Below are 19,350 nucleotides of genomic sequence, written 5' to 3' on the forward strand. Positions count from 1 at the left end.
CCAACATATTTTATTACGCTGATTAGTATGACAGTCCCACCATATCATGTTCAGATTCATAGTGTCATTGCAAATGCACAAATGTTCAAATATTTAGGAAGCAGAGCCTGATGTCATTCATATCATATATAGGCACTTAATAATAAAACATTTATTTTCCTTTGTTTATGGACTTCTCAAACTGTATTACAAGGCTGATTATTATTCTTACATGACCTTGCTAGATAGCTATTATATACTCTGTTTGTGCATATGTTTAACACTCAATGGGTTTGTGATAGAGAATTGAAGAAAACTTTTACTTTGGCTTCTCAAATTAAATTGATTTCTATGCTTTCTGTATGTACAAAATTGCTCAAGGAAAAATGGAAATATTGCTACTAGTGGCAGGACCTCTTAGTGCCAGATCTTTCCTTTTTTTTTTTTTTTCCCCCACCCCCCCGAGACTAGCTGACAAACACATCAAAATCCTTTAAATTCATGTCAAGAATAAGTGAAAAATTTCACACATACTTGATATTGCTTCACTAACTTACAGCGTGGACTGAATTCAAGCGTGACATATAATTTTTACCTTTTTGTTGTGACTGCATTCCCTTACTTGTGTACACATGCATACATGATACTGTATATGTGTTTGTTACTGGAAAACTGTTGTGAGTTATTCCATGCAGTCTCTGATTGAGGGAGAATGGAAACTGAAATTGGATTGCAACAGCAGTTTTGGAGAGAAATGGGTCCGACTGCCTGAGGCCACCTTCAAGGAAATGTAGCACTGCTTTGCAAAAGCAAATTGTAGTCTATACTGAAGCCTATTATGCATTTCACTGGACTGAAAATTCCCATAACCTTAACTGAACTTCTGAGATTTTCTTGGTATTGTTTTTCTAAAGCTTTGACTCTTAGTATCATGCATGCTTTTGCTTGATAGTATGTTTTATAGTCCTCATGGTAGTACAACAAAAACTTTACAAGTGATTTGACTACATCCTGATTGTCAAAAGCCAAATGAGAAATAAAAAAGAACCTAACATGTATCCGTTCAAAATACATATTTTTGTGAGGGGACTTGTGGATTTTCTTTTTTTTAAATTCTAAAGATTGGAAAAAATTATACTAAGGCTTGGAATGTTCTAGTGTCTACCTCCACTGCATGGGATCAGGGTGGAAAGTATTAGTCTTAGTAATATATGAAAGCACCCACTTTTTATTCCTGTTTCTATATTTCTTGTAAAGAAACTGTGAAGTCGTCATGCTATAGCAAGCTACAAAGTGTTTGCAGTACTGCTAAAGGTTTCTGTAATCTTCCATTCCAAAATTTATCCCAAAGGATTCTCCTTTTTTTTTTTTTTTTTTTTTTTTTTTCTTTTGGAAACAATTCCCAACTTTTATTTCATCAAAGCTAGCAAATATCTTAAGACGAAAATTAAGATTCTGGTAAGTATTAGTACAGTCAATTAAAAGTCCTTGCTCTACTGTGCAGGTTTAATTCCTTCCTTACTGATGGTGCACAAAGGCTTGATACAGGATTTTTCTGGTGGGGTTATTTTTTTTTTTTTTTTCTTGAAACTTTGGTGGGATTCAACAGTCACATTCCATGTGTCAGTGAAACTATTGTGGGTCATTAAGGAGACATTGCAGTTCTATCACTGCCACCAATATTCTGAGGCTTCTCTGGATGCGTTGTTCTCTACCCCCTTTTTTGCTTGCCTTCTCTTTTTAGCACTGATGATGTTACTAGTTTTTCCGCTGTTGAAAGGAAATGAATTCAGGAAGATACAAGTAAGGAAGTAGCAAATCTTTCAAATTACCAGACATATATGAAATTGTTAGGTGCTCCATAAGCCGAAACAGGTAAAAAAAACATTTCTTCATGTTTCTTTGTTTTGTTAAGGAAGACATTGTACTCACTTTTCAAACAATGTAATCCTCAGTTCTGTTATGTTGTATCAGGACTACTATCACGTGATCTGTTGTGTCTGATAGGCAGAACACTGGCAGAAGAACAAGTTTCCATTTTTTAATTGCTCTTGAAAGACAATTATGACTTGGTTCAGTGCTGTTTACTTGTTGCTTTATTATCTACAGAAGATTGGTTCTGATTTTTAAAGACCAGAAGATATACATACTAAGACTATATATGTTTTTAGACCTCTTCTACAAAGGTCCAGATGTCTTGGGGAGTGCTTCATATGAACTTCCAGTGATCAGGAAAAGTAACCTCATAGAGATGTCGGGTTTTGTCTTATTTTTCTGTCATAAGAGGTGAAACTGTTTTGCAGGATGAACACTTGCACAACTAAAAGGGAATGAATGGCAAAAGCTAAAGTCCTATCCTAGATCTGGGATTATTGCCTAGATATTACAAGAATGAACAATGTGGGAGGCAGTGCATGTGAAAATGCCATCCCAAAATTATGTGTGGAGGTGGTGGTGGTGGAAATTAAACATAAGGGATTCTTTTTATTAAAATCTAATATTTTGGAATTACTAAAAGGGAAAGCAAAACCAAGAAAGATCCCAAATCATAAGATGACCAAAGCAACTGTCTGTAAAATAACAACTATCTCATCTGGACATGTCTGAGTGAATATATGGCTAGTTCTGAGGTTTTCAGTCCAAACTTTAGAGATCGTTACACTTAAAATGATTATCTTATTTAGATGGTGGAAGTAGGACTTTTTTACCAATCATATAAAATGCCTCAAAATACCTCGTCAAGGTTTTGTAGGAAAATAAAATATATTTGGTTAAGCTAATTGATATAAGGAAGAGAAACAGATGAACTTTTGGGGACAGAAGCACATCTCCAGGTCTGCTATAGCAATGCATAGCTGGTTTTATGTTACATTTAGTATATCTCTGCTAACCAGCTATATTTTTTCCCCTTTACAGTGTAAAGAAGGTGAACGGAGGTTTTTTTAAATTAATTTTGCCCAAATGAAACATCTGAAGGTTTTGATTTTAGAAGTCTGATACCTTGTTCTGATTCAGCTACGAATTTCTGAGATTTCAAAGACATAGTTAAAAACCTTAGCATTACATAAAATATCTAATTTGCTGACTGTCTTCTCTGTCATTTTTGTCTTTGTTATTTGTCTACACTAGCTTTTACTATTAGTTTCTGGCTAAATATTATTATCTTGTCTGACAAAGAAGATGTGCTGTCATCATCATCCTGTTTTCCTACTAGAGCTGTCACAAGCCTTCATCCTATGACATCTATTTTTCAACATTTACAAGCAAGTAGCTTCTCATAAACCAATAGATGTTTTGACTTTAAACTTCAGAACCAAAAAGACCATTAGTTTATAGTTTCTACTACGTCTTCCTGCAGATGAATGAAACCACAACACTGATAGCCATCCTGTGTTAAGTACCCATTTTTTCTTCCCCCCACCCCACTCTTTACCAGGAAAAAAAGATGCTTTTTTGTCATCATTTTTGCACTTGAGTTAAAAACAGCTACTACTAGTATCACACTGTGTAGGCAAATGTGTTTGTAGGCGTAATTAGAATCTCTGGATGAGCTTTCTTCTCACAGAAATGGGAGAAGTTCTGATTCTGTTTTTTCTCTTCCAGTTTTGAAATAATTTTGGTTTTAGATAGAAGTCAAATACAGTGAAAATAGTTTTAAATTATGAAGTGGAAACTATTAGGTTTTTTAAGCTTCTATATTCTTGTTTGGAGGAGAATACATTCTGCTAAATTCTTGATTAATTCTTTAGGCTAGGTATGAAAATGCACCAAAGGGAAAAATCTGTGGAGATTGGATGTTTCTTTCCCAGGATTATGAACCATTAATGTGTCCCAGAAGTAATTTGTGAGTCACTTGAGTAGTGGTCCATGATATTCTTTTATGTAGGAAGTGAGCTGGTCAGAGTAGGAGCTGACCGGTTCCCCATAATGATCCTCACAAATGCATATGACAGAAGAGACACTAACTGATTAAAGCAGCAGAACAAGACAACATTACTACGAATGGTTTTATAAGTTTTGGAGTTATTAGATGAGAAAGCTTGAACTTCAGGGAGCTCTCGGAATGTCTCAGTGAATATTACAAGCTCCATTTGAAGTCTTGCAGAAGTTACAAGAAAGGCAAGTGTGTCTGTGAATTTTTCATGTTTGAGAACAATAGTAAAAAAGTGTTATGACTACAAGCATTTACAGCATAAGCAAATCTTTGATTCATTCTTTTTTTTTTTTTTTTTTTTTTTAGCTGAAATATCTGAGTTATGGTTGAAATTAGAAGAGTGCAGATTTTCTGTGCGGTAGGACATGTGTCCATGTGTGTGTAAATACTGGCAGGAGAAACACAGGCTCCTGTATCAGTAACAACATATTCAGTATATTCTCATAAATTCCCATATTCAGTAACAGGAGATGTCCCTCAGGGGTCTGTACTGGTACTGGTACTGTTCAATATCTTTATTAATGACATAGTGTGACTGAGTACACCCTCAGCAAGTTTGCTGACAATGTCAGGCTGTGTGGTGCAGTTGACACGCTGGAGGGAAGGGATGTCATCCACAAGGACCTGAACAGACTAGAGAGGTGGGCCGTGTGAACCTCATGAAGTTCAACAAGGGTTGAGTCAATCCCATGCACAAATACAGGCTGGGTGATGAGTGGATTGGGAGCAGCCTTGTGGAGAAGGACTTGGGGGTATTAGTGGATGGAAAACTGACTATGAGCCAGCAATGTGTGCTCGCAGCTGAAAAAGCCAACTGTATCCTGGGTGCATCAAAAGTAGTGTGGCCAGCAGGTTGAGGGAGGTGATTTTCCCCCTCTACTCTGCTCTTGTGAGACCCCACCTGGAGTAGTGTTCAGTTCTGGGGCCCCCAACATAAGAAGGACACAGACCTGTTAGAGTGAGTCCAAAGGAGGGCCCACAAAAATTATTAGAGGGCTGGAGCACCTCTCCTATGAGGACAGGATGAGAGAGTTGGAGTTACTCGGTCTGGAGAAGAGAAGGCTCCAGGGAGACATTATGGTGGCCTTCCAGTACTCAAAGGGGACTTATAAGAAAGATGGAGAGGTCCTGAATTTTTTTACCAGGACTAGCAGTGACCAGAAGGAGCAACTGTTTTAAACTGAAAGAGAGTAGATTTATATTAGATGTAAGTAAGAGATTCTTTCCTGTGAGTGTGGTGAGACACTGGAACAGGTTGCCCAGAGAAGTGGTAGATGCCCCCTCCCTGGCAGTGTTCAAGGCCAGGTTGAACAAGACTTTGAGCAACCTGATCCAGTGGAAGGTGTCCCTGCTATGGAAGAGGGATTGGGATTAGATGATCATGAAGGTCTCTTCAAATTTAAATCATTCTGTGATTCTAAAAGTCTATCACATGAGTCAATGAGAGATGTGTGGTTATGCAAGCTGTCCCATCTACATCAGAGACAAGGGTATCCCCTGGGCTGGTGGATGAGTTCTAGTTTTTATTTAATTTTCTTATTTTGTAGTAAATCAGAGGTCTTCTCTCAATGTCAAGTTTAGAATTCATGCGGATTATTTTGCTTTTTGGGAAATTGCTGTCAGTTGCTTTCCCATAACTCAGATCAACCCTAGTGTTGGCCTAAAGCTTTATTTGGTCAAAGCTTTAGAAAAACTTCATCTGACCTTTGAGAAACAGCAGAATTGTTTCGTTAGGCCTAGATGCTGGATTTGGGGATTATTAAATATGAAATGTTGAGCTTTACTGAAAATTTTTCTGGGTAGTTTTTTAAACCTGATGTAGAAGCTGGAAGTTTTCAACAACATGCTTTGGTGCTGAATCAGTTAAATTTAATAATGAAATATTAATTTTTCAATAAATTAATGGGGGTTGTCTTTATTGTTGTGCTCTTTTTCATAGGTCATAGAAAAGGAATTTTCAACCTCTGCTGATTTGGCTCACAGGTTAACTTCTTTAAGAGATATGAGTGTATCCCAAAGAAGCTTAGAACAACGTTTAGTTGTTAATTTATCCAAATATAACTTGAAGTTTTGCAAGTTTGCAACTTTCAGCCTTTAGGTCTTTCTTCTAGTCCTGATGAGGTATTAGGTCCAGGCAAAGTCACCTCATAAATGTATTCAGCAGAGGTGTCAATTTGGGCTCCTAGAAAGAGGTCATCCCATCCTTCCTCTCCCCCTGAGAAGTTGCTTCTGAAAATGTCATTTTCAGTGTTTAGGCTTTCAGCTTTAGATTAGAACTCAGATATTTCATACTAGAAATTGAAAATTTTAACTCTACTCCCATGTCCCATTAAAGTAATAACCTATAAATATTCCCTTTAATTATCCATGTAGGTCTTGTATTAATGTGCCAGAAGCCAGAGACACCAAGATCTCAACTACTAAATTGGATATGCTGACTGTTTCATATTTGGTAGATATTGGCCACAAACTGCTCCATGCCCACCAGTTCTCCTGGGATTGGAAAAACCTCCAGAATTATGTGTGATATTAATCTTCTAGCTTCCTCACCCCTATTTGAAAAAAATTTACTCTGTTATCCTGAGGATAAAAAATAGATTAATTCTACTGATGTTCATCAGCCAAAGCTTGAATCAACAGCTGGCCTGAGGCCTAAGAGCACCTGAGTCTTTAGAGTTGGCAGTGATCGGTTATTTTCTGTCAAAGAAAAGAAACCTCATCATGAATTGTATATATTTTTTCATTAACATGTAATGACTCCCAAGATCATTTCTAAGTCTCATGTAATTACTCTTACGTTTTCCTAATTTCCACTGAATGATGGAAGGGAAGTTTACTTCTTTGTGGCACTACCGTCATTGTATTTCTTAATTTTAAAGAGTTTTTGGCTCTGGAAGTGCAATCTATTTGCCTTTCTGTTAATGGCTAATAACCAACTTAAAAAATCTTTCCACAGTTCATCAGCTGTAGGGAGCTGCCTTTTACTACGCTCACTTAGCAAACTGGTTTGATTTCATCTAGTATTCCCACTGTGGGGCAGATGGCAGAAATGGCTGATATCTGTGCTACTCAGGCATGGTGTCTTCAGATCCCTGCGTCAGTACTGCATATTGTAGAGGGAAGCAATTTTTGGCTGCCCACTCAAGATAGTTCCCTTGAGTGATGAGGCATGTAAGCCTTCAGGTGCAAACCACAGAACTGTTTTGTTTTCATCGTCCCTGCTACCTTCTTCCTCTCTCCCTCCCTTCCCCTTTTTTGGTGATTTTGGATGTTAGCATATAAATTCTGTTATAAAACACTGCTGAATGCAAAATAATATCAACTTAGTGATTTCGTTCCATCTACATTTTATCTAATGTTTGTTCCAACAATTGGAACAAAGCAGAATATGCTATTATGTAATATGAACCTCAGCGTATTATAGATTACAAGTGCTGACAGGAAGCTTACCAGTGTTAAAACAAAATATATAAGCTGTAGTCAATCTCCTTTTTAGCTTTCATGAAATCTTAATATCAGTGCATGTCACACAAAGCTGTAACTATGATTCTAATTTAAAAAGAAATCCTTAATGTGAGATTTCTTTACTTCATGTTATTATTATTCTGCTAGGTCTTTTTACATTGTGTAGTGTCTATGTTATCAAGAACACAATAGTTTGCTCTCATCTCTAATATGCTTTCCATTCTACAGACATCAGGCCCAATGCAGAACACAGCAAAAGGCTATTTAAGTTGAAGATTTCTACTGTACAGTCCAAAACTTTAATGGTCCTATATAGTCTTTTAACTCATTTGTGCTGAATTTTAATTCTGTATTTTATTCTCTGAACTTGAATTTTAAAACCAAGTGGAATATAATAGCTTTATTAAAATATTGTAAAATACTGAAATTCTTTCTTTGTTTCTTGAAGGACTGGGAATTCTGAAGTTTGACTTAGATATGACTATGTGTCAGCTTTCTCTTTAATAATTACAGATGGTGCATGATAAGACTTTCTGTTTTCTCAGTCAGAAAGAAGATATTAGATCCCTAGGACTTGACTGTGTATCCCTCCTGAGGTGGAGAAAGATCTTAAATTCTCACACTTCTTTTAGCTGAGTCATTTTGTCATTGATGTGCTATTAACAGGGTTACATCCAGCTAAACTACAAGCAAAGTAGTTCAGTGTGTGGTTTGGTGTGAAAGTTGTAATTCCATTTCAAAATGCCTGTGCTTCAGGTCTTTCAAATGCATGTATTTCCCACTGTAACTGGCTTGCTGTCCTTCAAGTCACCCTGATCAAGGAGCTTACTGCTTTCAGCTTTAGATAGTTAAAATAGCGGGCTGAAACTCTTGTAATACTACGTAACTTGCCATGGTTTGTGTTGTTTCACTGTAGGAAATATAAGAAAGAGAGCTAAAGTCCTAATTCCACAGCAAGACTTCTGTATTTTTCATGGTTTCTGGGACCTCTTATAGCCCTTGAGGAAACTGAAGAAGATGAGGGAACAACTAGGGGAATCCTTCCTTAAAAACTTTTTTTGGGAAAATGTTTGCACTGATTTTAATCAGAAGTGAATCTATAGAAATCAATAGATGGTTTCAGTTCCCTTTCCGATGCTTTCGCCTTCTCTTCATTCTCTATAATCTTCATGGTATATATGCAAAGTATGCCTGCCAGGAAAGCTGCTCGTCTGGAAGCTCATATGGAAAGAGAAACTTGGCCTTTGGTTTTGTGTCTTCTACATGCATCATCATGGGAAGAACAGGTCCTGTGGTGTAAGATTAAGGAAGAATTTTGCATGCTGAAGGAAGGTACAGATGGAGGGAAGAGGAAATCATGGTTTGTAATATACAAAGAATTGTCATGGCTTGGTGGGGTTTCAAAGGAACCTACACAGTTGAATATTTTTATAATTCCAAATTCACATCTGTGGAGCTACTGTCAATCAAAATGCTGTCCAAAATTTGATAATTTTCTAAAATTTTCATCAGTACCTTGAGAACTGAGGAGAAACCAAGGTCTCCATTGTAATAGGTGCTATAATAAGTAACTCAATTCCAATCCTTTGGAGATCATTCACTAAAGAGAAAAGGAACAAAAGTGTAAAAGGGAGTTGAAATTACTTACCAGGATATATGAAGCTTGATTTAGAAACTAGGTCTCAAGTTTCCCAGTTTGGGTTTCCGATCACTTTATTATGAAAACCATAATCTTGTATCAGAAAGTCACATCTATGTCAAGTAAACCTAGAGAAGAACCTGTAAGCTATAAAAAGCTTATGTACAGTGGAAGTGGAAGATGATGATACAAACAAACACACATTAGCCAGTCTGTAAGTATTGTGTTTTTAACAGCAGATTAATTTATTAAACTATATATACTTTGATTATTTTTAATGTACTTGATTAGGGTTCATTTCTAACAAACGTACAGAAATCCAACTTTACATTACATCTGTTCTTGGTCATAAACTCTTTATTGACAATTCCTGAAGGATTTGAATTGAATTCTAAAGTGGAAATCTTGTGTGAACCATTTATCGTTGGAAGCCCTGGGAAGATCTTTGTACAGAAATCAAAAGCACACTATGTATGTGTCTCAAATGTATAAACATGATAGAGACTGCTTGTAAATTACTCTATTGGGCTTGTGTGGCAAGGTTTTGGTAGTGGGGAGGCTACAGGGGTGGCTTCTGTGAGAAGCCGCCAGAAGCTTCCCCTATGTCCAATAGAGCCAATACCAGCCAGCTCCAGGATGGACCCACTGCAGACCAAGGCTGAGCCTGTCAGCGACAGTGGTAGCACCTCTGGGATAATGTATTTATGAAGGGGAAAAATAAAAACCCTGAGCAACAGCAGCCATAAGAGAGAAGTGAGAATATGTGAGAGAAACAAGTGCAGACACCCAGGTCAGTGAAGGAGGGGCAGGAGGTGCTCCAGGCACCCGAGCAGAGATCCCCCTGCAGCCCGTGGAGCAGCCCGTGGTGAGGCAGCTGTGCCCTGCAGCCCATGGAGGGTAACGGTGGAGCAGAGATCCACCTGCAGCCCGGGGAGGACCCCACACCACAGCAGGTGGATTCCCAAAGGAAGCTGTGACCCTGCGGGAAGGCCATGCTGGAGTAGGCTTCTAGCAGGACCCGTGGACCCATGGAAAGAGAAGTCCATGCTTGAGCAGGTTTGCTGACAGGACTTGTGACTTCATAGGGGACCCACACTGGAGCAGCTCATGAAGAACTGCAGCCCATGGGAAGGATTCATGTTGGAGGAGTTCATGGAGAACTGTCTCCCATGGGAGTGACCCACGCTGGAGCAGGGGAAGAGTGTGAGGTTTCCTTCCCCTGAGGAGGAAGGAGCTGCAGAAATGTGTGTTCATGATCTTACCACAACCCCCATTCCCTGTCCTCCTGTGCTGCTGCGTGGGAGGAGGTAGAGAAAATCGGGAGTAAAGTTAAGCCTGGGAAGAAAGGAGGAGTGATTTTAGGATTTGGTTTTATTTCTCATTATCCTACTTTGATTTGATTGGTAATAAATTAAATTAATTTTTCCCCAAGTCAAGTCTGTTTTGCCAGTGATGGTGGGGAGTGATAGAGTGGCTTTGGTGGGCACCTGGCATCCAGTCAGGTTCAACCCACCACAATGACATCAACTTTTGAGCTGAGGGCAGAAGTTACATACAAGCAAGTTAAAGGAATGATTACAAATCTCTGTTTTACACATTTTGAGGGAAAAAAGGAAGAAACATTTGGATTTTTTTCTTTGTAAAAACAAGATTTAAACCTTTTATTTAAAGAGGAAACATACAATTCACATAGCTTTATAAATAATCTAATATCAAATTAAGTTATTAATATTCTCTAATTGTGATAGCTGGAAGTTAATTTTCTGATTTTGATGTGCAGTCCTCATTATGCTGCTAGGTTTGTGCGTGCTCAAGCTTTGGACCACATGTCTGGTGAGATTTGAAAATACACATCAAAAGTTTTACAAGATTTAATGGCTTGTGGCTCATATATAAATGTCATGGAGTTAAAAAGAAAGTAGAAAACACAAAAAAATACAGGCTTTCATCCTGGAGGCAAGCATATGAAATATCTTTTAAAGTTACTACATGATAGTTTCCAGGAGTAAGTTGAAAACAATTGTCACAGCTGGGGTTACTTTTGGAAAAACATTTTATTTTATTTAGTATGTGTGACCATACATGTACAGTAACTGTAAGGGAAGCATATACTGCAATATAATAAGTTATAGCAAAGTGACAAAGTTAATTGCATTGAGCTCAAAACCAGATATGTATATTTTCCAAAATATACATTCTTTAATAGTCATATAGTAACAGAAATTAAATCCCAGTAACTTAAAGAAGCATATATCAGCTTTCTTCTGATGACAGCATTAAGTGGGTCTAAACTCACAAAACACAATTATCAATAACTTCAAATTGTCATGAAATTGAAAGGATTGTATACTGCTGTTACAGTTTTGGCTTTTTCAGTGTGCTGAAAAAAGCACACTGGACTGTCTGGACAGTTGGGGGTTTTTTTCCCTTCTACAGCCTTCTTATCTTGAGAAATGAGGATGGGATGTTGATGAAGTCATAATCAGAGTAAGAACGCAAAACATGATATAGGAATCTGTTTTCATGATTTGCAAAGAGAGAGAATAAATATCAAGAAAATAAGGATGTATGCATAGCCGATTGGAAATTAGTACCTTTTTTTTTCTTTTTTTTTTTTTTTTCCCCTAAGCTATTTATTGTCATTTTTATCTCAATACTCTCAACTTAGTCTTTAATGAAGTCCAGGACAGTTATGGAAAGACCCAACCATCAGAAAAAAATCCAAGCTTCTGTTGAGATGACCAGTTGCCCAGAGGGGGGAAAAAAATAAAATAAAATAAAAGGCATAAAACCTTAATAGATTTTGCATACAAACATATATTTTTTTCTAACCCGTTCCCTGTTCTAAAAGGCATATTTGGGTATTTGATGGAAATATGTTTCTTAGGTGGAACAAGCCAAATGTAGCTGGAAGAAGTTTACATGAGACAGCTCCTACCTCTTTCTCTTCATGCTATGCTAATGCAGCTGTGGTTTTCCAGTGCTCCATTGGTAACTCATCTGAGGTTTTTTTCCAGAAATACGGAAAGTTTTGAGATTTTTCTTACTGAGCTAGAATCAATAACTTTGTATCCTCTGCAGCTTAAACAGATTCTTTTTATTTCATTGCTTGTGAGGAAAGGATTTCAGTTGGTGTTAAATGTTTCATGTCTGTTTGAATTTATTTTTTTTTCCTTCTAAAGTTCTTCTATATCACTCATCAAATGCTGAAAACTCTCATATTATTGATATTCTTGATTATTCCCTCCTCTTATACTACCACATTTTTTTTCTCATGAGTTTTTGCCTTCCTTTTCATATCTGTAGCTGGTTTACAGGTTATGGGGAAGCAATACCACCAGGCTATACTGTCATGTATGAGGTGGCTGAAGTGAAGCATTAAGATGAACCCTTCAAATCTAAATACCTAAAGTGTGATTGCTTGTTATGTGAAACTTGAGTGTAGTTAAATCATAATTTTCTTCCTTTAGACTGAAATATATAAGGAAGGAAAACCCCAAATACATAAAAAAAGGTTGAAGGTTCTTTTCTTTTAGGTGAATTTCTTTGCACTATCAACTGTGGTAATATCTGACATATCACCCAAATTCTGTCTTTTTCTTTGTCTAGATCAACTGTGTCATAGTGAGGATGGTAAGACACCAGAACAGGTTGCCCAGAGAGGTTGTGAATGCCCGCTCCCTGGCAGTGTTCAAGGCCAGGTTGGATGGGGTTTTGAGCAACCTGATCTAGTGGAAGGTGTCCCTGCTCATGTCAGGGGGGTTGCAATTAGATGTCCCTTCCAACCCAAAACATTCTCTGATTCTGTGATGTTGCCTTGTGCCCTAGTCATGTCACTAAAATCATATGTAATTGTTGCAAGTTCCTTCCAGAGTAGCATTGCCAGGATTGGAGCTTGTCATGGAAAGAGGGAAAATACTCTCAAATCTGAGTATGTCTTTGCTTTGATTTCATTTTGGTCCTGACTTAATTAAATTTTTTAATTTTTAACAAAAAATAAACATGGCTTTTTGTATGCCCTTCCCATCACAAAACATATCTTTCTAGACTCATGCCTAAGTTTTCCAGACAAAGAAATAGTCCCAATTCTTTCACAGAAATACAAATTAGAAGTTGAGAACCCTACCCTCTCTCTCTTCTTCAGCAGGTCACAAGCCTCTAAGTATGTTTGTGCTCCTTAGCAATTTATTTTGTATGCAAGAAATAGCTGAAACAATATTTTTACCTTTCTTCAGCTATTCATTTTTTTTTAAAAAAAACTAATTTAAGCAAAACTAGTTCACTATACATTTTTTGTGTTGGTAAAGTTAATTTATTAATTATATTAATTATTATATTAATTATTAATTTATGCAAATAGTCTTTTGTCCTCACTTCTGTTTCTGTGATATGGAGCCAAAGGTCTCGAGAAATCTCCTTCTTTTCCTTCTTATAGAAACTTTATACAACTTTAAAAGTTGTGCAGGGTTTTCTTGGTTGTCTTTGTAGGTATAACTTGTGGCTGGTCTCTCTGGCACTCTTCATCCGAAACTCAAGTATTTTAGCTCTCCCAAAATGCCACTACCCTTTCATATCAAAGGATAACAGGTTGCCTAGTTCTCTGTAGCCCCATTAAGCTAACATGGTGTTAGAGATTCCCAGAATCCCTTTTCCTTACTTATACAACTTTTATTTGCTTAAACAGATCTAGAAAAAACAGATAATATATTTCACTATTCAGTGTATTGGTGTAGGATATAAGCTGTGATCTTGTATTTTTGTGTTTATATTTAGCCCATGCTTTGGATTTTAGTTGTAAATCTTGACATCTATCTGTATAGAGTTCAGGTATCTTTTAGCAAAATTTGCTACAATAGGGAAGTACTAAGGTTTCAAGAAGTGATTTGTAAGCATCCTTAAATTGAAAGTGAATCCAGTAAACAAACCTTTCTTTGTTATGCTGTGAAGCATAATAAAGTGGTGTTTATTTGTCATTGACTTTAAAACAGTGTAAAGTCTTTTTGGGTAATTGTGGGTAAAAGAAAGTAGGAGCAAGAAAGTAAAATACTATTGTAAAGGGAGTAGAGAATAAACATATAAGATAAGAAAGGAAAAACTGTAAATTACCTAAATACATTTCATGCATGAATATGCAGATAACATTAACTATTCCAGTAGGATTTTATTGACTCAGGCTTTACAAATTTAATGTTAAGAACTTGAAACTTGATAAAATGACATTCTTTTCAGTACTGTAGATAAGAAAAATGTAATAAAGAAGGTGAAATACAGGACATTTTATCATGGAGGACTTCTATAGTCACAATATTTAACACATCATAAGCAATAAAATATTTACACATTAAACAGTAGCATATTTATGATTTGTTGAGTCTGAAATGTTGCAAGCTTTCATGTATATCCATATCACCTGTACTTTTAAGACTAATGTCTTCATAAAGTGGAACGTGTACACATACATATGCATGCACACAAACTTGTTTTGTGTATGTTTTAACCATATAGTTGGTGGTTTTATTCCAGTATTCTTTGTTAGAATAATACATTTTAAAGATACATGCTCTGAACTAGATTTTTTTTTTCACTCTTCTTCATTATTCTTTCTTTGAAAGTTAAGTTCCATATTAGCTTATTTTTATTATTTCTTTTCTTTAACACACCTTATCCAGAATAGGGGTATAAAAAACCCCATCTTTTTCCCCAAAATATTTTCATATATTTTGAATTTATTAACTAAAATATGGTTTATTGCAATGAACAGTAGGTCTTAAAAAAACCTGCTAGGCAAAGATTTCTTTTTTTGGTACCTCTGTTCTGGCACATGTGAATCATGTTATAAAGCTCAGACTTCTAAGGTATCTCGGTTAGAGACTTGAAGACCTGTGTCAGTGAAAGATTGGAATTGCCATAAGCTGGCTGGCACCAGAGGCTGGAACCTAGATGTTTGTGGCAAAGCACTCATGATCACCCAAGTAAAGAACGAGAGGGAAAGACAGGTTTTCTCTGAGCTCTCAGACCTTAGTAAAGAGGTGGAATCTTCCCACAAAAGGGCTGAACATTAATAATCCTGCAAATGTGCTTTTCTGTTTTTTGATTATTTTTTCCAGTCAATAGTCATGGTGCCCTGAATTACAGGGTGGGGTGAGTTGAAGTCTACATGACTTTTTTTTTAATGTTCCAGCTATGAAAGTTGTAGACAAGATTTTCTCGCTTCCATCTCAGATAATGGGAAGAGTGATCTTGCATCACTGTACAATTGTGTGAAGATTAAAAACAGATTAATAGTGTTTGGTTTGTTTTTTACTTTGGTTTACCAAGAAGCAGTTCTAACCATATGCTGCACAGAACTTTTCTCAGCGGTGTCTGCAGCAGAGCTTCTACTGTTGTTCCTTGGGAGTAGGATAAGAAGTATCTTCTTCAGGAACACCAAAGCAAAAACATGCCTAGGAAAATTGGAAAGACTGGGCAAAATTTGTGCTTAATATGTTATTAATTTGATGTGGACACATCTGGAGATGCAGATATGAAACAATTTTTAATATTTGAGATTTCCATATTGGACTTGGACTCTGACACGCTTCAACAGCCAGACTAAAACATTGCTTAGTTTGTGGTATCTCAGTAATGTAGAAGTTTTACATAAATTCCATTATCTTTATTGCTAAAATAGTTGAGACTTTTCCAATAATGCATTAAAAATGTGACTAATATCTTTAATGTATATGTTTCCCGGGAAAGGAAATGAGACAATATGTGTGCAGTAGTGTTTTGATTTAAATAGTAGACTCAACTGAATTTTCTCCAAAAGCCAAATGTATTTATGCAGAGTGAAAATATTGACAGAAGAGATGAAATTTTCAGGAAAGCTCTTATAAAAATCGTATTCCTCTTCAAATATCCTTATTCAGCTGAAAAATTTTAGATATCATCTATTTTGTCTGTTGTATGTTTATGATGCAGAATATCACTGAAAACAGCAAAACAATGTGACTATATTTTGATTGATAACATTCTCATTATGAGATAAATTAAAGTACTATTTTATATGTGTTGATTTAAAAAAAAGTTTTTAGAGTGAAAGAATAAGTCTTCAAATTAAATTTAAACAAGAAATGTGTATAGTCGCTTCTAAAAAATAGTGTAGTAAGATATGAACTGGGCTAATTGCTTGGATTTAATACTCTGTAATGGAATCCCTTAGCATTTTAAAAAAGCTGGAATTCTTAAAGAAATCTAACTTTTGGAAAATTGTTGCTTCAATACTTTTAAAAGAGCAGATCTTTAAAAATTTTATCACTTCCTGACCAGTATCATTGCCTGCTCCTGAAAAATTTTAGTGACATGTATAAAATGTCTGTCCAGGGAGAAGAGAGTTGCTTTTAAAATTTGTAAATGCTTATATATTTTCCAAGAGTAAAAGGAACTGAAGTGTGCAGATCAAATTAAAACTAGGATTGCTATTCAATTCCTTTAAGACTAGTCCAATGTTTTGTGGTTTTCCTTATTTAATTGCTTGTTGTGCATAAATTGATGTAACTTGAGTATGCAGTATCTCAGAGCAGCAGCAAACAGTTGGAGAGACTAAAGCTAGTTGTCTTGACATACAGGATACTGAATTTTGTTCTTACTATAAAACAAATACATACAAACTTTTCTTTCCATAGCTGTTACTTCATATCTCTAACCATGAAAAGCAAGCATATGATTGCTGAAAGACAGGTGACTGGCAGTGTTGTTACTATTCTGTTTTTCAAAAAAGATGGATTCTTGAGAGACATGTAACAGATGTGGTACTCGTATCTGTGACTAATGAGGTAAGAGTGGAATGAGGTTGTTTGACATATATTGGCAAAGACTTCTATAATATAGTTCATCACTAGTAGCTCTACTGGCAGATAAAACAAGGGGTTTTTATCTCTTTTTCCAGAGTATTTTGCATACAGCTGCTGAACATCTTCTGTTAATAAAGGATTTTTCCTAAATACGATAAGTTATTTTTTTAATCTTCCTGTCAACATTCATGAATTGTTAATGGGAAAAAGGAAACTTGGAACTTCCTTATAAAAAATTGGTATTCACTCCCTACACTGTTTTGGAAGTCCATGAAGTTAGCAGAGGTAGAGAAGAAACAACATTTAAAGGACACACTATCACTGCCCACGATCTCACCTCTTTCCCAGCCGTTTCAGTCTGTCAAATGCTCTTACATAATGCAGAAATGTACAAGGGAATTGTTTGCTTCCCTAAGAAGTAATATCAGTCATTTGTTCATTATCACTCTGTGATGGATCAAGGGTGGGTATTCTGCTATTTGGAAGATCGTGAAGCATGATTTGGAGGTAGCACTCCATACATATGTTTTTCCCTTGTAGTGAAGTATTAGACTGTATGCCTTACTCTTTACATTTCAGCAGAGCGAATTTATGATCATCTATATCAATGCTATTTGGATTTTAACTAGATATGTATTTTTCCAGCAGACATGATGGAAGAGGTTCCTATTTTATGTTACTGTAGGCTAGATGTTCTTAAAAAGTGGTCATACACACAAAATAGCTGAAATGGTGGTAGAAGTAATCTGGCATGCATGTATATCTATAAAAATATTTTCTTGACTGTGGACAACAGACACTATAAAAAGGTAAGTTCTAATGTTTGACATTTCAAAGAAGTATGTACATTACAAGTATAGATCAGTCGTTATGGAAAAAAACCCAACATATAGTCCAGAGATAGAAAGTTTTCTAAATAGCTGATCTACCTTCAGAAAATCACATAGAATTAAGCATGCAGAACTTAATGATTACATTGGTTGTATACAGAACTTTGTATGATCATTGCCTGCTTATCTTCAATAAGTATGTTTAAAACGGAGCTAAGCTGTGAAAATTATCCAGTATGATTTAAAAGTTTGTTTATGAAATAGCGTAGGAAAAATATATTTTTAAAATGTAATAAGATTATTGTTGGTCGATAACAGGCGCCTTTGCTTTGCTTTCTATGTATCTGTTCAAGCAATCTTCTTGAGCTGCTTTTAGGAATTACCAGTTAAACAGAGTTATTCAAATAGGAAACTGACATTTTGAACTAGTGTGGCAGTCACACTTCTGTGCAAAAAAATTTAACATACTTGCTTTTAAATTGCACGGTAATGCTTGTATCCTGTGCTGCTATATTGCGCTGTTGATGTATGAATGAGGATCTGAAGGCTGAAGCTAGATTGCTCAGAAGCTCTGGATGCATTTACACTTTAAATAAGATATTTTCAAGACCAGGGTCCAATCTTCAGAATCTAAACCACCTTTAATTTAAGAATTCAGTTATTAACTGTATTTAGCTAGTTATAATAAACTGTTCTTAACTAAAAAGCTTGGAGTTGTATTCATAAAATAAAACTGAAGAATATTAATAAAATTTGTTCTACAGAATAATTGAACTATTCAATTAATTGAATTGAATAGTTGTCAAAATATTGTAAAATGCTTAATTTAAAAGAAAGAAACATCGGCAAAATTAGAATTCTTTTACTTTTCTCCTCCTACTCATTTTTATTCTTTATTCGTTTTAGTGATGTTTTTAGATACAAATGCTGTGGCTTTCTGAGATGCTGAACATCTCCGGTTACCTAAGAAGAAAATAAGTATAGAGAACTAAACTCTGTTCTGTTTCATACTGTAGTGATGATGATAGTGATTAGTGTGACTTGAAATAGCATCTAAAATTTGAAACTGATGGGAAGGAATGAGCTGAGATAGGTAATATTTCACAGATAGGGTCACAATTTGTCTAAAGAAAGCAGTAACTGATATAATGCCTAGAATTATGCAAAACTTCTTTTTCTTGATTTAAATCATGTGTTGTGTGTATAAGAAAACAAACAACCAGAAAACCTTTATAACATGGAATTTTAAAAGATAGATCTTTAAATTTAGCAAAATAGAGAGCAAACTATTTTATTGATTTCTGTATCTTGATGAATCTTAATTTTGTAATACGTTATGTTCTGTTTTTCTTGAGTTTTCTGCCATCATGCTTCCTGAAGAAAATCTTATTGTTTTCTAGACAGTGCAAGTATTCATTAAAATATTAATATATTTTAGATAAGACATCCACTTTGTATTTTATAGATTGATCCATAAATTTAGAAGCATAAGATAATAAAATAACATAAATAAATTTTTTTGTGTTCTTTTACACTATTCAGATTACATGCCTAGTCACTCTAGTGCTTAGTTATTTTACTCCTGATAATTCTGAAGTCTTGATAATTCTAAGACTTTCAAGAACAAATCAAACTGCGTAGGAAAAGGTAACAGAACAGGTATATTTCATA

The sequence above is a fragment of the Athene noctua genome, chromosome 2 (assembly GCF_965140245.1).
Source record: "Athene noctua chromosome 2, bAthNoc1.hap1.1, whole genome shotgun sequence".
Lineage (NCBI taxonomy): Eukaryota > Metazoa > Chordata > Aves > Strigiformes > Strigidae > Athene > Athene noctua.